This window comes from Vicugna pacos, chromosome 25 (assembly GCF_048564905.1).
Source record: "Vicugna pacos chromosome 25, VicPac4, whole genome shotgun sequence".
NCBI classification, from domain to species: Eukaryota; Metazoa; Chordata; class Mammalia; order Artiodactyla; family Camelidae; genus Vicugna; species Vicugna pacos.
This window is the reverse complement of record NC_133011.1, coordinates 17,564,095-17,588,302: the sequence shown is the minus strand read 5'-3', so window position 1 is coordinate 17,588,302 and position 24,208 is coordinate 17,564,095. Positions and strand designations below refer to the sequence as shown.

Sequence of the window (24,208 nt, the reverse complement as noted above, 5' to 3'; positions counted from 1 at the left end):
ATGGCTCCTTGGACATCTTCAGTTGAATTCCATATAGCTTCCACCCTCCCCGAGTCTGGAATATATTTTAACTATTATGTGTCTATTTTCAAAATGGTCTGGAGCAGTTCTGGTATTGAAAGTGAAATTCTTAAACACGTGGGTCTTCCTATTACCAGTTCTTAGGGAGATAACTGATGTGTCCCTGAGGGAGTAGACCAGAATGCCTTAAGAATGCTAGTAGGGGTACCCTTGATGAAGGGAACTCAATGGTTCTGAAAGTTTTCATAAATTTAGTTTAAGAATGTCGTTGGTCCTTTCAGCTCTTCTGGAAGATTGGCGGTGTTAAGACAGTGTAATAAGAGGTAACACCTTACAGAGTTCTTTTATAAGGGATCTCATAAAGTGTGTGTCTTGATCACATGATAAAAAAATCAGTATGCCCCAGCTAAGATACACAAAATGAAACCACTTCTTAGCTACTGTAAAGGTTGTAGCTTGAATTCAACAGCCTTTGTTGGGCAATAGGCCAAATACTTGCCACTTGGAAAAGATAAATAGCAACCTGAATATGTAACCTAGTTAATGCCTGGCCATGGTTCAGATCTCATGCTGTGAGCAACACTTTTTTCCTGGATCTCCATGTACCCCTACTGGTTAAATATTTCCTTTGTGGTCAGGACACCTGGTCCTGTTTGCCTCAGACTAATACCTCATGCACTTTATGAGGTTTGCACACAGCAATTCTAATAATGTAAATAAAAAAGCATGGAATTTCTGTCTCAGTAATGAATCCAAAATGAGACTACTCTTGATTATTCAGGAAAACTACCTAAATTACTGACTCATTGTTTACATGAAAAAAAATCAGAATATTGTTCCCATAAGTGGTAATCATACTAATTATACAGAAAAGACTCCAAGAAACCTATCACTACCTCCGATAGAAGTTAATGATACCACCTCTGCCATAGATGGAATACAGATCAGTCTCAATTCATCAGCACAAATAGTGAAGGAAAATCGCAATGCTCTAGATTTCTGTTAGCTAGTCATGATGACATCTATGCCATTACTACTACTTTTCTATGATTGGATTAATGAAAGAGGCAAGGTGAAACAGGCTTTACATCAACTTAAAGTAAAAGCTATTTGGATCTTTAAGGTTTATCCTCATGGCTGATGGAATTTGTTTGTTTGGCATAGGTTGCACAATTGGGAGTCCTGGTTCTGAAGCATTTTACAGTGACTATTAATTGTTCTTTTAATCATAATGTTGGCCTATTGCAGTCTATCCAGAATTTTATATGTTTTTGTGCAGCTGTTCCCTGGTCAGATGATTGCCACTGTGATACGACAACAAGATCAAGAAGATCTTGTAACACAGTTGACTATGGAGATGATTGAACAATCCCTGAGCAGTAATGATCTGGATCTCTAGGCTCCACTGAATGGTTAGCTTCTCACAATTGAGAGAATGAACAAAAGAGGGAACTGAGAGACTAAGCATACAAGTATACAATGGCCAGGTCATATATAAACATAGAATTTTGACCTACAACCTCTGTAGTAAATAGCCTGGAAGCTAAACCACTACCATTGCAGCAGTGAGCCAAAAAGGGCCATGGGTTGGTCAGTAACTTCCAGCTTCCCTTAGTTACTGACCAACCAGTAAGACCAATCAGAGAAAGACCAACCAGAGAAAGACCAACCAGGGAAAGCCAAACATGCTCCCCAACCAATCACACAGAATGTTCTACCTATTTAGCTTGCCCTGGAATTTCCCATGCCATCAGCCTCCAATCAGAATGCATCTGAATTCATTTTCCTCTGTAAAGATTTCAAACTCCCCTGTGTGCTCTTTTTTTTTTTATTGAAGTATATATGATTTATAATATTAATTTCAGGTATAAAACATGGTGATTCAGTATTTTTATAGTTACATCCCACTTAAAGTTATTATAAAATATTGGCTATATTCCCTGTGCTGTACACTATATCCTTGTAGTTTATTTTATAAATAGTAGTTTGTACCTCTTAATCACCTATCCCTGTTATGCCCCTCCCTCTTCTCTCTCCCCACTGATAACCACTAGTTTGTTCTCTATATCCATGAATCTGTTTCTGCTTTGTTATATTCATTCATTTGTTTTTAGATTCTACATATAAGTGACAACAGACTATTTGTCTTTCTCCGTCTGCTTATTTCACTAACAGTAATACTCTCTAGGTTCATCCATGATGTTATTCCATTCTGTATGTGTGTGTATATGTGTGTGATTTATACATATATATATATATATATATATATATATATATATATATAAAATAAATATATTCACATACATACATGATATCTTCTTTATTCATTCATCTGTTGATGGACATTTAGGTTGCTTTCATATCTTAGCTATTGTAAATAATGCTGCTATGAACCTTGATGTGTGTATCTTTTTGAATTAGCGTTTTCATTTTCTTCAGGTGAATACCCAGCAGTGGAGTTACTGGATCACATGATAGTTCTAATTCTAGTTTTTTAAGGAACTTCCATAAAATTTTCCATAGTGACTGCACCGATTTACATTCTCACCAACAGTGTATTAGGGTTCCCTTTTCTCTACGTCTTTGCCAACATTTATTATTTGAACACTTTTTGATGATAGCTATTCTGACAGGTTTTAGGTGATAGCTCATTGTGGTTTTGACTCACATTTCTCTGATAATTAACAGTGTTGGGCATCTTTTCATGCATGTGCCTGTTGTCCATCTGTATATCTTCTTTGGAAAAATGTCTGTTTAGGTCTTCTGCCCATTTTTTAATTGAGTACAAAATACAATGAATCCATTACTTGGATTCTTAGAATAAAATTTTCTTATCAAAATCTGTACAGATCTTCAAGGAAGTCTAAAGTGATGTTAGAGAGAATGTGAGGCATAGGGAAATATATCCACTCATTTGGAATTTTATATACATTTTTATAGTTTTCAGTAATAACATGCTGCTTTGGAAGTTGAAAGTTAACTTGATCTAAGTCCTTGAGTCTTCACCCCTGGAGTAATCTTTGTCAACTTCCAATCCTAGATCAGTTCTTATCAGTCTTGGCTCCTTTGCGGCCTGAAAAACTCTAATGATGAGGTCTGCCTGGCAAGCTTAAAATTGCACCAGTGTCCCCATTACTCAATGATTTCTGACTCTCATTGCGAAGCTCCTTCTCTTGTAGCATGCTGCTCTAGGGAGATTTTGATTTGGCAAAGTGGAACAAATTCATGTATGTGATTTAAACCACATCAAGCGAGTAGAAGAATAAAAACCACATGTAATTGCATTATTTGCATAAACCAACTTCATAGGATTTTAAAATTCAATTCAGTAGAACTTCTATTGTGTCTTATGTGTTGAGAGTTATGTAATTTTTATCAGGTATAACTTTTATGTATCATGAAGCCCTTTCTAAAATGAAAAAAAATAATAAAATAAAAATTTCCACATCCTTGAATAACACTTTATTTACCCTTAGGAAACCAAATATCTGTGTGTTTAGTGAACTTAATCCACTGTGTGTTATTTACGAGTTCTTTTCATTTATATCTGAAGTATATTTTAAACTTCATAATAAGGTACTAGGCCAGAGAATTTTTAAACCTTGTTTTTTAGATATAGAAATAAATAGGCATTCTGTTTGTAAATATGAAATTCAATGTAATCAAACCTTATTACCTCTATACATATTTTCATAATGAGTAAAACATTTAAATTATTTGCAAAGCATTTGAGATTCAAGATTACAGTACATCTTAATATAACTAAATCATTTTAAGTTAAAATTTTGTAGAGACAGCAATTTCTTAATATATTAATGATTATTTAATGTGTATTTCCTCAAATTGGTTATTGTATTTTTTTTACTCTTTATGTTATGGGTTATAGCTAAGTCTCTTGGGATTCAACTGACAAAATCATCTCCATTTTTTGTTTACTTTAAATGCTACATGAAGAAAGAGAAATGAGAAAATTCTGTTTCTGTATACACTAATATTTGTTCTTCATCAAATTAATTTTCTCATTCCAGGGCATTAGATCCAAAAGCTAAGTAGGGAGGAAGAGTATAAATACCAATTTATCAGGCTAATGTTATCATTAATACTATTCTGATAGCTGACTATACAATTTTCAGTTCCATTCTACTTAAATCCTGTTCTTTAATTGCAATGTACATCCAATTCAAAAATAAATCTATTTAATATTCAGAATAGGTATTTTGAATAGAATATTCAATTCTACGTCTTAATCAATACTAGGATGAATCTTAAAGTGCATCTCACTGAAAGTACTTCTACTTCATCAGAATTCAAAGTTTTATCCTGATCCAAACATGGTGGCATTTTAAGAAAATTTCCGTATCTACTTCTAGCCAAAGAGAGTGTAACCCCCCAGATTAAAATGTTTTTAATTGTCCTAAAAAATATGTATTAATCAGGAGTCTTGGCAGGAAATATTCAAAGCATAATTAAATATAGTTTAATAAAGAGACAATTATAGACGTGGGAGAAGTTCTCTTTCCTAAATTTTGATCCCTGTCTGAGCCTACCACTGTTAAATCCAACCAGCAGCCAGAGGTAAGGGAGTCTGATGATGCAGTTTGTGGTGGTCATAACTTAGATAGGAAAGCAGTGCAGACAAGGACAGAAGGTGGGTCTGATGGGTAAATGGAAAATAACTAGTTCAACATTTAAAAGTAATTTTGTAATTACAATTATAATATTAAATGGGCCAGTAGAGAATACTCAAGAATGATAAAACACGCAATGTGGAAAGTTCTTTCCTTAAATATATTTGTTAAGTGGAGACTATGCAAAGATACATACTACATACACAGTTGTTCTAAAATTGTGTTTGTATGTATGCACACAGAGCAAATTCTAGATTCATTTTTCAAAGGAATTGAACAAAAAAGAACACTGAAGAAAACTAATTGCTGTTTGGCTTATAATGCCATCAGTGGCTTACCAATTTTATGGTTACATATAGTAATAAAAAACATTTCCTGAATGAATTAGAATTCTTGTGACCAATCTGGGCCAACCAGAGAACTTCTCCTTTCAGGATACAGTGATGAGTCCAAAAGACTGTGACTCATAGATTTCTCTGGAGATTCCTCAAATTAATATGAGAAATGCATAGTCTTTTTTCTTTAGTCATAATATTGTATAGATATGTTCATAAATTGTCTATAGCCATCATTCCAGATTTGTGAGTAAGAAATAATACAACCAGTACTTGGAGAGAAGCTACGATAAAAGAGGGAGTCCCAGAAATATTGATCTAATGTTTTAAGTCATTCTCACCCAAACTGCTTCTTTCTTCTAGTCATGTCAATGACTAAATTTCTATTGTTTGCTTAATCACAATGAGTCATTGTCACATGTTATTAAAGAAACCTGGCTAATCCAGAAAGTGCCATCTGATACGTAAATGTGTCTGGTACATAAAAGTAGCAAGTGCCTGAACTTAGTTGGGTCAGGATAGTTACTATGACTTTATGTTTCCTTCATTCTCGTTAGCTGGTAATCCACATAGCTGGCTGAATAATTCTCTTTTGTAGTTCAGGGGCTCAAATCATGTAGCCACCGATGCCATAAGGTTAAGAAACTTCCTAGAATAAATTCAATATTTTAGACTGTTTTAGCTGTTTGTTTTGATGAATTGCTACATAAAGTTTTAAATTCAGACAAGGGTACACTCTCTTGCAAAAATATGAACACACACACATGCACCAAGTAATGATGGAAAATCTAAGCCACAGCTGAAGTGGATTTAAACATCAATATGTAAATGTTATAGCAAAGCACCCCAAAATTTTAGATGCTTCTGTAAATAATAATTCCAGCCCATTTTGTTCCTTTAAGTTGTTAATTAACTGATGAATGTCTTTTAATAAAGCTTTAGTGGTGTGGATAAGAAAGTATGGAAGGACCAGTTCAAATATGTTGAATAAGAATATTACTCCCTCATAAGAGACTTCTTGGTTTGAAATACAATTCTAACAAGAGGGCAAGATCCCAGGTAGAATCAATCCACGTGAGGGGATAAACAGTTTTGTTCTGTATTTATTCGCCTTAGGTTCAGTGCTAACAACCAGATGTCTAGTTTAGGCTTTCAGATCAAATGAAAAAAAAATGTGGATTAATCAGAGAAACCCATTTGTGGCCTGAAAGAAAAACTAAAGCAAAAGAATGAAAATCTTCAAAGCACATGTTATGAAAATGATAAATCAGTGTAAGAATATTTGTGTGTAGTACAAAATACTTATAGCTATTGGTAATAAACTTACAACATAAAAAGGGCTAATTTATGACAACAAAAAGGTAAAAAGGGAAGAGGAAAAGGATGGAACTTGTATAGGCAAATGAAGATAATATGCTTTCAGCAGAAAAAAGAGAGTATTTTATCAGTGAGATGTTTTATGCACATCTCATTGTAATCACGAAAGTCTAGAGCAGTGACATGAAGTATAGAAAGAGGAATCTGAGAAAAACATTGTAGAAAACCACCAAAGTAAAATGGCTGGCAGAAACACTAGGAATAAAAAAAATTGGAGATACAGAGCAACCAGAAAACAAAGACAGAATAGCAGTGCTAAGTGCTTATAATCACCCTAACTGTAAATGGAGTGAATTCACCAATCAAAAGATGCAGAGTGGCTGGATGGATTTAAAAGCAAGAACCAACTATAGTATGTTTCCAGGAGACTCAGCTGTAAAGAAAGGATTATGCTTCAAGTGAAGGGATATAAGATGATACTCTAAGCAAATGGCTGCCAAAAGAAATCGGGTGTAACTATATTAATATCATTCAAAATAGAGGTCAAGCCAAAAAATGTAACAAGAGACAAGGTCAGACATTATTCAATGATAAAGGAGACAATCCATCAAGAAGACATAACATTTATCAATATATATGCACTTAACAAAGGAGCACCAAAATATGTAAGACTATTATTACAGGACTAACGGGAAAAAATTGACAGCAACACAGTAATAGTAGGGAAATTTAATACCCCACTTACAACAATTGATGGATCATCCAGACAGAAAGTCAACTAGGAAATATCAGCCATAAATGAAACATTAGTCTGGATAAACTTTATAGACGCCTTCAGAGCATTCCATCTCAAAGTAGCAGAATATACTTTCTGCTTAAGTGTGCATGGAACATTGAAAGGTTAGACTGAATGTTGGGACAGAGTGAACTTTATGTTACCTAGAATAGCCTGTCCTGTGGTTTATCAAACATACATTGTACATCTGCTTTAACCACTAAAGAAAAAGGTGTATTGTCCAGAAGTAAAGAATATCCATTTTGAAGGTAGAGACAAGTGCCTCCCTTCCTGGGATGTCAGTGCTATTTAGTACTGCTTGAATGGTGAGACTCCCCAGGTACCAAGGCTAAACTGACCTGCTGTGTGCATGCTAATCTGTCTTTCTGAAACTTTAGAGGAATGTACTCCTATTACGATTGATGTTCTTTGTTGTGACAAGATACAAAACTGCTGAAAACCATGATTCTCCAGAACAGTTTTTCAGAGATATCTGAGAGGCGGTCTCTTTGGCTATAGACTTCAGATTGGCTCAAAAAACAAAACAAAACAAAACAAAACAAAACCTCTTTCTAGTCTTATTATTGGTTTTTTTATTTATTATTTCCATTGACAAAACAAAGTACAAAATTTTTCTCATAAATTCAAGCACAACTATCCTCAACAAAATATTAGATACCAAATTTAACAATGTGTTAAAAGAATTATACATGATAACAAATTGTGGATTATTACACTGATACTACACTGATGCACAACCGTACAAAGATATTGTAAAAAAAAAAAACAAAAAAATACTTCAGACCAATAGTTTTCAAACATAGATGCAATTGTAGAGCAAAATCTTAGTAGATCACATTAAAAATTTATCAAAAGGATAATACATTATGACCCTATGAGGTTTATCACAGTAATTCAACATCAGTTTATTTGAAAATCAATCAACATAATTCACCATAAAATACAGTATGTATGTTAGTTCAGTTAAATACATCGATATTGGAAAGAAGTAAATCTATTTTTTTGCAGATAACATAATTAATTATATAGAAATCCTATAGAATTATAAAAATCCTACTAGATTTTAAAAATGAGTTTAGTAGTGTGAAATATAAGATCAATATACACAAAATCAATTTTATTTCTGTATACTAGCAACAATTAGAAATAAAATCATAAACTATATAACTTTCAATAACCTCAAAATTATTAAATGCTTGCATATAAATATAACAAAAGTTGTATAAATTATATACAAAATAATTTTAATTTAGAGACCCTTTACATAGTATAGGAATATTTTCTTCCCTTAGTATTTTTCCTATGTATCAATAAACCTTTAACTTAATAGAAAATTCAAATAAGATAAACTGTTATTAATCTGTCTCTAAATCATGTTTCTAAATTTATATCCATGCACTAAAAACAAAAAAATATTTTGTATATATTTCTGTATTTTTAAATTTTATGTTATAATTTGACTTGAACATTATATATGTTTTATAGTTTCTAATTTCTATAATTTTGCTTTTATGAAAAATCTTTTAGTTTACATTTAATTCTATAACATTAATTTCTACTGATGTTCAGCTATTTAGTTAATTATTTAGTGAATACTATTTGTTTTTTAAACATATGAATTGAATTTAATGATGATATTGTTAATTTTCAATTTAAATGGAAAACTGTTGGCAGAGAAATAATTAAGAACCAGTATCATAAATGTACATCTATATTTTATCATGAAGATAACCACTTAAATAAAGAAGAGATCATAAAACAAATATGAAGGATGTTAAATAAACTCAGTTTGAGAAAGAGCAAAATACTATGTTTAAAATTAAACTGTTGTGTTTTGCAAAGGTTAAATGAGCCATTTCTAAATGGTTCTTACAAGACATACAGGAAGAGTTCTAAAGCTAATTTAGAAGTGCTTTAAACAGAAAGTGAAAATTAACTTACTTGGTGCTGCATGGTGAAGGAAAGTGAAGAGAGGGCCTAAAAATTTGTCTATTAGTGATAAGCTAGTAGGTTAATTTCTCATTCAACTTCAGAGTTGTCTCATTAATATCTTAATTAAATACATAATGGAATTTGATAAGGCATGAACACGTTTTACATCAAGATGTTTTACTCTGCACAATTTGAATAACTGAGGAAGAAACATTCATTTGAAATATGATCTAATGAGAATATTAAACCATTTGGAATTTCTTATTCAATCCTGGCCACCTGATCAGCAATATTTATTCTTTTCATTGCTGCTGCCACTTGATTATTTGAGACATCATAATCTCTGACTTAAAACAATACTAACCTTAGAGGATCTCAATGAATATATTTTCCTGGAGGAACAGAAAAAAGGTTTTCAGTCGATTTGTGTCCTACATTACTTAGTACCTGAGTAAGTGTGTTAAAGTTCATCACTTATTGTACATGATTATCCAGTGGCTAGTGAAAGCACTGATCTTAGAAGGAAAAACTCTTAGCTTAAGCTTTATCCTTTTTATAGTTTCCATTCCCTGGCCCAGTCTTACAGTATTCTATGGTCTCCAGGACTTTATGAGATCTTTTGAAGTTTAAGCCATGGTGCATGTATTGATATAGAAAGAACACTGAATTTGAAGCAAGTAGTATTTTTCTGGTTGACCAGTGTAACCTGAGCTATTTGGAGAATATGAATAAAAATCAAGTAGCAAATATATAGTGTTGCCAAAATGTTAGGAGAAATGCATCTCCTGCCAGTGCTCTTGAGATTTAGAAGGCAGATGAGAGGCATAGATTTCTCTTCTGGAACAGTTATACAGGTATGCAGGGTACAGCAGGACTGCAGAGCAGCTTTGACTATAAACTTCACAGAGAATTCTTGCAGTTTTCTAGCTGTTGGGTGAAGCAGTGGTTTCCTGTCATTTTGGTAGCTAGACTCAGCCACAGGTGTAATCAAAATCCCCTGGCTTTTACTCTTCTAGTTTGTTCAGTGTTGCTAGTAGTGTTAAAAGAATTTATTGAATTATGGAAGCTTTAAGGAATTGAGTATCAGGCTTCTTTCTGCACATTGTTTCAGTTGTTTCATTAGAAATACAGGAGGATTAAGAAAACTATTGTGTTCAGTATCACTATGTTTTATGTAGGCCTTGAGATAGTGATCCTATAGTTACCTCTTCATCTAACTTGGTACAGGAAAATAATACAATAAGGAAGACAGCCCAACACAGAAGCATGGCTCCAGCAGATGATGTTTAAAAGGACCAGAGCAGTTATTACACAGATCTATACATCCTAAAACAAGAAATTCCCCACATACACCGAAACCTCACACATTCCTACTTTGTGACTGTTTTCCTCTTTAAATATGACCCATTTTTTCCATTATAGATTGATTTGATCTGTAAGATAATATTCCCAGTGAATACAAAAAGGGAGTATGATTGAATGATACACAATTATATTTATTCAGTGCCTGAAAATCACATCTATTGAAAGCTGGTGGCTCTGATTATTGATTAGAATATCTTATACCTATTTCCCTAGAATCTCAAAAACATAATAATGAGTCCATGTGAGTGAGCCAATAAATTCTTTCATGATTACTTCTCTTTTGGGTTTCACATTTTAATAACCTTTAATTGGAATGGAAGATCATATAATCAGTGTAAAGCTGCCACTCTCATATAGACTTTTTAGTCACCTTTTTAGAGGACTATATCAACTTGATTGATATGTGAAACTAAAGGTCAAATTGGTTGGTATAACAGATCTATAGTTCAGATGATGCTAAAATCAGACAGGTTTGGATATGCCAGACAGACTGGAGGGGCAGATCACTGAATATGATTTACATCAGAGCTGAGAAGTTTATGGAGATTCAGGTATACTGTGTATGACCTAGTGAAAAAGCTTTGACAGAGGGGGAAAGAAGATATTGAGTTCAGTATGGTGTTTGTTATCCAGATTGTAACTTGTTCCACTCCACTGGACCTTAGATTCCTATGAGGCTCTTATGACATGTATTTGTGGAAGAAGAAAGTTGAAATAAATAGATCAACCATGAAGAGACAGACGTAAAGCAGGAATAGGAGGTTGATCTATGACTAAATAGATATCAACTGTGAAATCAAGCAGGACAAAATATTTCAAATCAGGATCATTTATGATTTTTAAATCAGTATGAATATAGCATTTAAAAATCTTTATAAATGTTTCAACTTTCTGAGTATGTATTCTTAATTATAGGTTGATGTTACTAATGTTTCCTAAATTTTGAATAATCTTTATATATTTTTAGTATAGAAACTACTGAAATTCTACAGATTGGGGCATGAAAGTAAAAAAAGAAAGAACAGAAAGTTAAAAGAAGTATTTCATAAATAACATGTAGAGAGGCACATATCACCTTTTTTTTAAAATAACCAAACAGCAAGAATAATCTCAATTTGAGTAATTAATTAATTAACTCATATGAAAAATAGATTTGATGTCTTGGAAACTCAGAAGCCACTGGTTAAGCAGATGAAATTCTTACTGGATAAGGCTGCCCTTAGCTCATGCCTTCCAGAGCAGCAATGACTGACAGGAGAAGCTATGCTCATGAGCACATGTAAGATGCCCCAGAAATATTTAGAAGGATTATTTTGAGAGACTGCAGTTCTTAATCTGAGATTATAAGAAAGAGGCTGTGACATCCTGGTTAATAGTATTATGAAACCCTATCTGTAAACACAGGTAGGGAGGCTTGAGAAAACTAGATTGTACTTAATCATTGTGGAAAAGAAAAAGTTCCTCTCTTGATTCTCTATAGAAAATCTCATATTAAAAAAAAAAAAGCCTTGATTCTTAAAAAAGAAAAAAAAGTGTTCATGATTACTTACATCTACAAGCTGCTGGGACAGATAATGGCTGGCCCATTTAATCCTTCATTAGTTTTCACCATCCTAATTTAACTATTCCTAAACCTACTGTTGGTCATATTGCAAGGCATTTAGAAACCTGCTTTCGAAACAGTGTTAGCAAAGTTTTACATGTATTTAGACCTCATTAATAAACAGCATTTCTCGTTACAGGTTGTTACCCAGAATTTAACGAGAAACCAGCAATTAATGGAATGGCCAACTATAATGCAAAATAGCTGAACCTGAATCTTTTACAAAGGTAAGGATAGATTATGATGAATTTACCTGCTTTTATTCTTTTTCACCTCACTGCAGTACTTACTGTTTGTCAGAGTCTTGCTGTTCTTCTGATTTTAGAGATGTGGGGCCTTGGTTTGTTTTTTGGAAACCCTGGAGTACTACTCAACATGCTCCTGAGGCCTCAAACTCTTATCACCACAAGCAAAACTGTCAATTCTGAAACACTGCTGAGAAGGAGATTCTCAGGCAAAAAAAAAAAAAAGCAAAACAAGCATTTAGCAGGGTAGAGGAGCAGGTACTGCAGGAACACTTATTAATGAAGGATTAAACATATAAAAATCATGCTCTGAGTCCCTAAACTGTATTTACTACTCAAAAATGTAGAATTTAAAGTAATCATGTTGGTATAGTTTGAGAAATTATGGAAGAGTGTTTTTGGTTTTAGCTCAGCTAATAAATATTCTCACTTTGTTAATATTCCCTTAATCGTATAAAATTAATACAAGCAAGTAGAATGTACATATTTTTATTGCTTATATGTAATTTGCATATATGGGCATCATGGTATTTTTAAACTCTAAGGTGAAACTTTATTGATTTAGACAGAAAATAAATATGACAATGATGGAGGTAATTCTGTAAAATAACTTTAGAAATCTAAAATAGACTCTAACATTATTTATTGTTTGAAGCTTTCATTTTACCTATTTTTAATAGCAGCACAAAAGTAGAAGTTACCACTAAGGATTTGATAACTTACATGTATTAGAGTCTCTGATGTTGAGCAGTCTGTGCTTATTTTTGTACATGAACTTATTTTTTTCTGATAGTTTTAGTTATTAGCTAATAAGGTGGGAAAACAGAAATCCAAAAATCATAATTGAGTTTTTTGCCATCCCTTTGACTTTTTGTGGCAGTGTTGCTGTTGAGTAAGTAAAAGGATGGAGAAAGCCCAAAGGTAGAAAAGATTTGAGAAGAAAAGACACCACTGTAGGGCAAAATCCAAATCTTTCCTTTTCCTTTAACTGTATTTGATACTTTCCCACCAAATATGCCAACGTGTGTGTATTTCTACTCTAGGCACTGACATTCTACTAAAATTGTAGTTGTCCATCCTTCAGATTGTGATATACAGAGGGTTTAGCAAGGAACTCTCACTGGTGGGAGATTTGTCTACATCAGTTTCATCTGCTTCTCATCCCATCCTAGCATTGCTGTGTTGAAACCCTAGAAAATCTTACATTCCTAGACTGGTGTTGCTGTTTGTCCTTCTTAAGTATGTTAGTAGGGAGACAAAAACTCCCCCATAAACTATTCTCCCACTGAGGAATCCAACCCTTCTTCACTCTGAACTGAAATATCCTCCTACTTTAACAGCCATCCTTTTATTTCCCATGGTTTATTTTTATTTTTAAGTTTGGTTTGAAGGTCCGCATACTTTCCTCTCCTGTCCTATCAACTGATTTTAAATGACTTGAGGAATGGAAGTAAGAATCCTTTGCTATTTGTTTACCTTCTTATTGTTTTATCCTTTATGTTTAAGGAATATATATTGAAATGCTATTTTGGACATTAAAAAATTAATTTTATATTATGATTATTTTACTTTATCATTAAATATTATTTGATAACAACAATTTTATGTCATATAATATTTTATCTCTTCTTTTGCTGAGCTTTGGAAATCTTTTCAAATCTCATGTAAATAACAATGAAGGGAACAGCTTTGCAAAAAAAAAACACATTACTTTGAGTCTCTTATTACTTGAATCTACATGTCATTTTTCAATGATGTATCTTCCTAGGCAAAGATTGAAATTAAAATTAGAAATCTGGTTTGCTTTAAGAGTGAGATATGCAGATTCATGAGCCAAATCCAGGTATGTCCCCAGAATTTTAAACCTGAATTATTTCAGCTCCTCCAGGAAATTTGCTGTGACTTACTATCGTACTTGGATGGATTCCCTGGCCCACACTACAATGATGATATAAAACTTTTCTTATTGCTGAATATTATCTCAAGTATGTAACAATCTAGAGGGAAATAATTTTCTCACCAGTCTGTTCTCTTCTGAATATAGAGATCATGTTTCATTCAAATAGGTTTCATCAGATACTGGAACATCATAAGCATATACTTCATATTTGTAGAATTATTGAAACTGGTTTCTATATCTGACACATTATGGAAATCTAAGTGGTTTGTTTAACCTTGGTAGTGCCAGTTTTATTACATGTAATACTATTAAACTTTCTTCTAAATGTGTTACATTAGTCAGTGTCTGAACAGAATTATAAAGGTACATTTTTTTCTGGATTTATAAAGGTAATTTAATAAAGATATTATTTACAGAAATGTGGAAAGGGTTACAAGGCCAAACATATTGAATAAATTGAAGACTAGCTTTAGCCAGAAGCCTTTCATTCCTAGGCCTAAAGAATTGTAGGGATAGTAGAAAAACAGTGTGCCTGGATGCAGGCGTAGCTGGAACCATTGTGGAATTGGGAACACAGCAAGTCTACCACTAAGGCCCAAAGTGAAGAAACATGCCAGTACCTTTTCCTTCCTGTCCTCCAGTCTTTTCTGCTGGTGTTTTTTGTTCAATCAGAAGCCAGAGGGTAATGGCTCCTAGTGATGCAGTCTATAAAGAGCAACTTCTGGGGCACAGAATAATGAAGAGAAGGCAAAAACTGACTGTGAATTAGGTAAAAAATCATAATTGTTATGAAAGAGATAATATTAGTTTTGAAGAATTGCATTGTCATAAAAAATCTGATGTAAAATTTTATGTGTGTTATGGTAGGTATACATATATATGTATATTAAGAAGAGATTGAAAGCAAATGCTAATAAACCAGGAGGCTTGCAACACAAGTTTTTCACATTTAAAAAACATTTCTTTTAGAATGATTTGAATTTATGTCTATTATTATCATTATTATTATTATTAGGATGACAATGATAATAACAGCTCCTTAATTTTAATCAATACCTTAAGTTTTATGTATATGATTATTAATTGTGCTATATTTTTATTTTGACCTATTGTTTACAGAAACAGTACAAAGTAATAATTTTTACTTTGTTGCAAATCAGCTTTCTCACCTATTTTAATTTTTATTTAGTTTATCCCCTAAGTTTACATGACAAGGATTGTATGACAAATGATCACGGGTCACCTTAAACGTTTTAGGTTTTTTAAATTCACAGAGTAAAAATCAACTGATTTTAAATGACTTGTGTATACTTCAACAGAAAACAGCAAGGAAATTATTTTTTACTATTGGATTATGTGAACACAACTAGCTTTATGCTTGCATCCAGTAATTCAAGGGAAGGTAGCAGTGCTTTATCTCTTATCTTTTTTGTAGATCTGTTTGCCTTTGGCTTTATTCTCTAAGAGGTTATCAACACCTGGGAAGAATGACAACTGTTTGCAACCCAAGAAACATTTCAAGGACTTAATGAATCAGTGGCTTAAAATAGCTTATCTTTCTCAGTGACTACATGAAACACATTGATGTTTACTCATTGAACATACTTGGTTAACATGCCCAAACTGGAATCCAATACTGTGACCAAGAGGATCAGATATCTTCTTGATTAACATTACCTAATGATCTGGACAAGGCATATCCTTGTGATTTATAGCCATAAGTCTGTGGTTTATACCTTATTCTTGTGGCCTGGAAGGGCAGGCCACTATGAGTTTCAGCTATAGGGAGTGAGGGGGTGGCAGTATTGAAAATACATGAGTTCCGCCTAAGAAGACAGGAGTATTGATGTCAAAGACAGCATATGAGAAAGTTTTAGGAGCAGATGAAAACCATTAGTACCATAACTAGAAATGGTCAGTGTCAGAGGATTCAGTGGCAGGGGATTAAGGGGAATTCAGGGAACAGAGAATAAAATGTCTTATGTTATATACAATAATAACTGCATATTGTTGGAATGCACTTTAAATCTACCAAAGCTTAGCTCACTCTTCCTTCTGATATTTTCCTTCATATAGGAGGTTTACTTGACCTCCAAGTAAATTAAAAAAATAAAGTGTGTGCATATGCATGCGTGTGTGTGTGTGTGTGTGTGTATGGGTGTGTATTTACAAACTAAGGTGAATCAATATGGTATGCATATAGGCAAATACATATTAATAGATTATGGCTTTTTTTTTAAACCTCCAACAGCACAGTATATCTAGCACAGAGAAGATACTCAATGATTTTTCAATGAAGCATACTTGAATTAATCAATAAATGAATGTTTCATACATGACCATGAACTGCAAAGATCGTTTCCAGTATATTCATTCTTACATGCAATAGCTACTTGTATACTGTAAAACTCTCTATTTTTTTAAAGAGACTAAATCTCACAAGGAGATACACTTTAAAATTCTTCTTTCTAACTCTTCTTTACTCATTTTTAAATTCATTTTGAAATTTGGAATTTAAATAAGAGTATTTTACATGTTAAATTGTTAATACAAGATCAAAAGCAAGATTTAAAACATACATGCTGTTTTAATTTCTTCTGTTTCTCTTCTGTCTCATTTATTTGTGAGAGATGAAATCAATTCTTATTTTAACTTTACTTTTAAAGTGCTAGTATATTCAGAACAAACTAGATTTGTACCATTTTATTAAATGATTCACATTTATCCATTTTGTATAAACACCTTGTGACAATTGTTTCACCTCCCTAAATTTTTTTCTACAGACACAAAACACGTCTACTTAACTCGATGTTCCCATCTCTACCAAAATATTTGGCAGCCGTTAACAGGATGCAATATGTTTTGTTCCACAGAGTGGTGACTAAGATGGACTGATATTACATAAACTTTCTAATGTTCCAATTTCTGATACATGCATTTTGCACAAATTGCCAGGCATAGGCCACTAGATATTATGAGTAAAATGAAATGAAATGAAAAAAAATTGAAAATGATGTCTTGTAGTTTCTCTATACTGGGTAGTACAAAATCACTAACATATATATATTTTTGGAGGGGTCATGTGAATCAGGCCACACATTAAAATGCCAAATTTTTACTGTCAAAGGATTCAGCAGAAAATAAGTAATTGATTTTATTGGATGGACATGTGACCATGTTACCCTGAAAGATGTCTCTCTCAACTCCAACCTATGTTCAGATAGAAGAAAAAAGAAAAGAAAGTTCTTGTTTATAAAACTTAATTTCCCATGAAAACATTTTTAGAAGTAAAATTATAATTATGTTCATTATTTATATGTACCTGATGTTGCAGTAAACATATTAAATATGTTTATGATTGCAAGAGAAATATGTGACCAATTTTCCGTATACAGCATGGAAGAAAAGAGGTCATGTCTTTATTCTGTTAGCAGATTTTGTGTACTTGCTATCCTCTTTGTTCAAAAAAAATTTTAGGTCTCTAAGTTCAGAATATAGATCTATCACTAATACACATAGGACAACTGCATTGCTTCTCATGTGACCTTTTTCTAAAGAAACCATTCGCATACACTATCTGTCAGGCATCCTTAGCAGTCTCAAGATATGAACTCATTTGGCAAAAGGCTTTATTGTGGGGAACTTTGTACACTGTTCTCATCACTCTTAAGGAATTTCAAAGCCTGCACAACTGTGAAATTATTTTATCTCCTCTTTTCTCCCCTAATAAAGATTAGCTGAAGTCCAGGGAGTATTTTAAGCCTGATAAAGCTTTGAGTGCTTTTACACTGAACTTGGAATGAGTCCAAATATCTCTGACTCCAACTTATCAAACTTAACGTTATCACAAAATCTCAAGTGATTCAAAAATCCTCAACCACCTTCAGCACTAAAGTACTCATTCCTCCAGCTGCTGGGAGTGTAGTCTCTCAACTGAATCACTCTGAGGAAATTTCTCTAAGCTTTAAATAATTCCCTCACCAAGATGATGTGTCCTCCTGGAAATGCACCCATGTCCAATGGCTGGCAGACACAAGATGGTGAGATCTATTGGGGTTATGAACTGTTTACAAGGCTCAGTTTCTTTCCCTCTATTCATGACAATGCTAACGGGTCATCTTAGCTCTAGTGGGATTGTCTGAGGTCTTTGCTATAATTACATGCAATTCTAATTATCCTTTTGCTCAGTCTTGCTATTTTACTGTTTTAAAGATGTTATTCCTGTATCCATACAAATCTCTGTATCAGAATTTATTTCCCAGAAAAGGTGACAACTTATTTAATGTAAGAATATGCAATTCTGTTTCTTCACAAAACCTTGAAATTGATGAAGAAAACCTTCCATCACTAGCTTCAGTATATGAAATTATAGTAGATAGAATGAATTTTTTGGCCACTTTTGGGTGATATTATCACAGGGACTAAGTGTACATTTATTTCCTTTATTGGCTTTTAAATTATAATTTTAAGTCTGAAGTTCAAAAAGTTCAAATTGAGGAACTAATGTTGAGGCTTGTTCTTTATAACTGATGAGTGCACTTCTGTGTGTGTGAGTGTGTGTGTGTGTTTGTATCTGAAGGTGGGAGATGATGTTTAAAATAACAGCTCTAAATCATACAGTTTTAGACTCAATGTGACATCTGTTTTTTAGCATGTGTCTAAGAAGTGGTCCTTTGATTTTACAAATTTTTAGATTTTATTTTCACAGTTAAAGAAAATTTTAAAAATATTTGGGGGCTTAGTGACTCCCTTCCCCTGGTTCAGTTGTGAGCATTTTTCCCCCTATCCATTATGAAGGCTTCTTCCAAATATTAACAAATTGACTTCAGGGAGGTACTAATTTATCATCCCATCAGCAATGCAAGAGCGTGCTCATCTTACAATGTTAAATGTATGCCATATGCCATATTATCCTGTAATTAACATAAAAATTTCTCCAAAGCTACATATAGGTTAGTGTCTGTGGTTGCTCAAGGGAGAACAGATGGAGCCGATGAACTTTAAAATTTGATTCAGATATTGAGAAAAGTGATGCCAACCAAGTACCAAGAGGTATAAAGAGATTTATTATTAATATCGTTAGGTTTTCTTAGGAAAGCAAGGCAGACTTCCACAAAGGTACAAAAATGAGTTATTAGAACAAGGAGGGACAAAGGATTTGGAGTTCTATAGAGGCTAAGGGGTGGCTTCAGGTTTAAAGATCCTACTCATGATCCTCAATTTTGTGTGGTTGGAACTTTTAACCAGAGCTAACGGTGGACTTTCAAATGGGCTTGCTAAGGTTTGGAGTAGCAGGTACATAGGGAGTCATGGACTTGAAAGATGTCAGTAGGCAAACATCAAAAATGAAATCAGACTCTGCCTTACAGTTAAGAATAAAGAAAATGAAATAACAAGTGCTAAAAACAGAGAGGAACCCAAAACCATGTAGGAAAGAACAGACTGACATCCTGAGAAGAGCATAGTGTTATAAACCATAGAATCTGATTGACTGAGACCAGGGGATGACTTCATGTCCTCATTGGAAAAGAAAAAAGGTGGGGGGGGTGACATTCTTGAAACTTTGAAGTGCTGCCCCACAACTTAAAAAGAAATTAGCATATCAGGCTATATCTTCAGTCTACCCTTAGCTAGGAAGATGGCAAAATAGTATTTGTCATCTACCCGTGACTCTTAGGTTTTAAAAACTTACTCCTTTGAGAGAAATTGAAGCCTTAAATCTGAAACAAATATGAATTGTATAATCAGAGTTCAAAATGTATACCATACACTCAGTGCTGCAATATACAGCCAAAGAGTTACTATAAAAGCTGATTCAAGACTTGTGAAGTTTCTTGGACTTCAACAGAAGCAAGTAAAATACCATCCTATAGAAATACAAGTATAAAGATGTGAAAACTATAAATTAATAAAATTACTTCTGATGAGATGTGCTTATCTTAAAAGATTTAAAATAATATCAAGAAATAAATCTACAAAAAAGCAAGAATAAAATCCCAAATAGTTAGCATTTATAGAAAAATTTAGAATGAATATAATGCTAGCATGCTAAAAATATGAAAATATAAAAAATAGGACCTCAAAGAAATCAATTTCATGAAAATGGCAATAATAAAAAAAGAGAAAGTATAGAGCAAATAAAATACAGATGTCAACATTAAAGAATGTAATTACTAGTCCTGTTAAATGGGCCAAGATCGAACCTCTGTGATAAAGATACTTGAAAGTGCATTGACCTCCAAAAAAAATGCATTGATGGGCATATGCCAAAGGAACACAGACGCCAACTGAAAGAGTTCTCAATGGCCAAAGTAGAAACAATTTGAACAACTAAATGAAGTGGGTATACCTTAAAGTATAACAAAAATATTTTTGACTTGATACTGATATACATACATAATTGGATAAATGAACTAACGGGCAAGAGGAGATAAATATCTGATGCAGAAGAATTCCAAATAATTTATGTAGATACTCTGCCCTGAAAGTGGGGGATACTGTAAATCTTCACTATGGGCTGTGCACGCTGACTTTCTTTTCATAAGTACAGTACGAAAAAGTGGTCAAAAGCCCAACTTTATAGTGAAGAAGTCTGACAAACAAACACTACTTCAGCTAGGTGATCTAGATCAAGATCTACAGTAGTAACTATATTGCTGTCTGCACCTTTGATATGGTAAGCTGAAAAATATTACTTTACCTTGTGGTCTGTTTCCCAAAAACCTATAACCCCAGTTTCATCATGAGAAAACTATCAGATAAATTCCAATATCGGAGCATCTTTCAAAATATTAAACCAGTATTCCTCAAGACCATTAAGATCATCAAAACCAAGAAAAGTCTGAGAAATTGTCACAGCCAAGAGGAGTCTAAGAGACATGATAGCTTAAGGTAATGTACTGTCCTGGATGGTATCCTGGAATAGAAAAAAAGACTGTAGGCAAAACTAAGAAAATTGAAATGCATGATGGATTTTAGTTAATAATAATGCATCAATATTAATATTGGTTCTTTAATTGTAAGAAATGCATCACACCAATGTAAGATGTTAATAATAGAGGAAGCTGAGTGAGCGAGTATATGTGAACTCTTCACTACCTTCTCAATTTTTTCTGTAAACCTAAACTGTTCTAAAAACTAAAACCTATTAATGTGCCAAAATCAAGTGTTCAGAAGTAGATTGATTTTGATTTCAACAAATTGACTTTTGACCAAGAGCAAAGGAATTCAGCAAAGAAAGAATATTCTTTTCAAAACATTCTATTGGAAAAACTGAGTACTTATATGCAAAATAGTTAACATTGACCAATTTGATACTGCATAAAAATGTGTTCAAATTGACCCTAGATATAAATGTTAAGTTTAAATTTTAAGATTTCAAAATGGGATAGGACTTGCCACCTTTGAGAACTATTTATGATGGGACTCTCCAGAAATGGGGTAGTATTTTTATTTTAATGTGATAGAGACAATTTGAAGCACTTCTTTTTGGTCTTTCATATCATAATGACCCTCACTTCACGAGCTGAGGAAACAATATGCAGATTATGCTTGGAGTTGAGTATGTCTGCTCCAACTATGCATTCCAGAACTGGAGAAAGAGAGAGAGGGAAGATAAGGAAACCAGTGAGTCCACTGAGAGACCTAAGCCAAAACTCAATTAATCTCCTGATTTCTGAAAATTTGTAACTGTTGGACCTATATGAGTTTTGGGATTTGAGGAATTAGTGTCAATTCTGGGCCAATGTCCATCAGTCCCATAAAATTATGTTTCTTCTTGTTTCCCATATAATTGTTTTTCCCAGTGCACACACTGTTAAATGATTGCAGGTCATTTGGGAAAGACCAAGAGGAAAACTTAGAATATAAATTTTGGTATAATAGTAGGATCATGCCTCATATTTATATATTCTCCCCCATTAAAGTGGCTGAGTCTTAAATTAAGAATTGATTAAGGTCCTCTTATACTTTGTTTAAAAAAATTCAGGTTTTTCACTTACACAGATCACTGAGACTTTTGGAAACTGTCCATTTCTTCTGTCTTAGGATATCCAAGATCAATTTGCCAGTAACATCAAACATCTCTACTTACCAGACCATTTTAATTTCTATTCAACTCTGCTGTCCATTGTGGTAACCACAGCTGCCCTGTTTCTGTCAGTTGCATGCTCCCTGTACATCCAATTTTCCTAATAAAATTCAAATTTATCTCCTCTGTGCTTGAAAAAATATCAAGTTAACACTCATCATACTGAATACTAACTAGCTATTATTTTTGTCTTTATAAAATGAATTCATATACCATTTTATATGAGTCTTGACTCACTTTTCTTACTACATATCAGTAGGTGAACTCTGAAGAATATTTTAGGTCTAATTACTGTTTGGTGCTTAGAGCATTTTATTTCAGCCTTAATTTCTACTGAATTTTACTGTGATTTTCTTTTCTAACCTATTCCGAAGTAACTTATATTTGTTGCCACTTAAATTACTATGTTTTCTTCTGAGTTTTTGATGAAGTAGATTGAGTTTACATTATTATTCCATTTTATAACTACTACAAAAATTTTAATTTCTAAATCTAATTTTGCCTCGCAGTGATGTCTAAGATAAAAAATATCTTTTTATTCTTATTTCATGTCTTCAAGATAATGCAATAAATCAGCACTTATTTACTTATTATAATGTCTCCTACATATTATAAAAGTCTGTATTACTAAGATTTATGTTATTATTATACCATATTTTTAAAAAAGCTTTTTTTCTTTCAAATTATTAATTATGGTTCTAAAAAGTAATATACCTTCTGAACATTCCTCCAATTTAGACTTGGATAAAAATAATTATGGCATATCTCTCTGCTTATTGACACCTTTGCAAGTACAAAAAAATGAGGTCATCTTAGCTATTTCACAAAAGGTATTATTGATATTAACACCTCACTTGTCCACATACAAGTGGATACCATACCTTTAAAAAACTGGGTGGAAAAAGATAGGTAAATATAGAAATAATATAACATGCTAAGTAAAAGTAACCTTATATTTGGCATTATCGTCCTTTATCTCTACTATCATTGTGTCTGTTTTATTGGTTAGACTTAGTATAATGTGGCATTTAAATACATTTATATTTTCTCTTATAAAACTGAAATTCCAAGTATGTTTCACAGTCCAATTAATGAAACATGTTTCACATGAAAGATGAAATATGACTTAAGATATATCATATGTTGTCTTAAATATGCATGATATCTTTATCTAAATATTCTATCTTCTAAAATCTTGTTGTTTTTACCTTTTAATCTTTCTAAAAATATAAGATATTTTTCTTTTGCATGTCTCTCAATTTGTTCTAGAAACTCTTCTAATTACAAGGAATTTTCTTTCTTATTTTGCTACTTTTGTATTTTAATATGCAACTTAAATACACACTCTGCTATTTTTTTTCCTATTTGAACTATTTCCCCTTATTTCCTTCACATTTTTTAAGTATTCATGAGAAAAAATATACACTATAATGTTAGTCAGTTAAAGGTAATATTTCTTATCATTTATTTTGTTTATAAATAAATTAATCTTTGTACTGTTTAGTCTATATGTATTAATTTTGGCTTCAGAATTATAAAAAATAGAAATTTCATTACTGTTCAAATGTTATTATTTTATCATAAATTTATAATAATGTAATAACTTTCAGAATACCAAAAATGCTCATCAAACTAAAAGCAAAATTAGTTGTTTATTAATCATTGATTCATTTATCTAATCTTCCAGGATCTCATTTTTCTGATATACAAGTTTTAAACATACAGATGATATTCTTAAGTTAATTAAAAATTCTTTAGATTTAATTTTATGAACAGATAATTAATTTAAAGATAGAACAACATATCTTTAACATGGTCAAAGTACTGGACTAGTAATTTAGATCTAAAAACAGTTACTACATTTTGATTCAAAGAAAATCCACTGGCAAGTTGCATTAACAAAAATAAAAGCAGGGGGGCAGAAGTGAGGAACAGTGGAAGGAATGAAGACAAAAAGGAAAGGAGACCAGAAGGAAG

At 32.6% G+C, this 24,208-nt stretch overlaps 1 long non-coding RNA gene across 2 annotated transcripts in view; it reads left to right on the top strand.

Moving 5' to 3' along the window:
• LOC140689278 (uncharacterized) overlaps positions 1–24,208 on the top strand; it is a 231,044-nt gene that overhangs the window by 115,269 nt on the left and 91,567 nt on the right. For both annotated transcript variants that reach the window (XR_012064169.1, XR_012064170.1), the window contains exon 2: positions 12,137–12,224. This is a non-coding gene — a long non-coding RNA (uncharacterized lncRNA). The remainder of the gene's footprint in view (positions 1–12,136; positions 12,225–24,208) is intronic.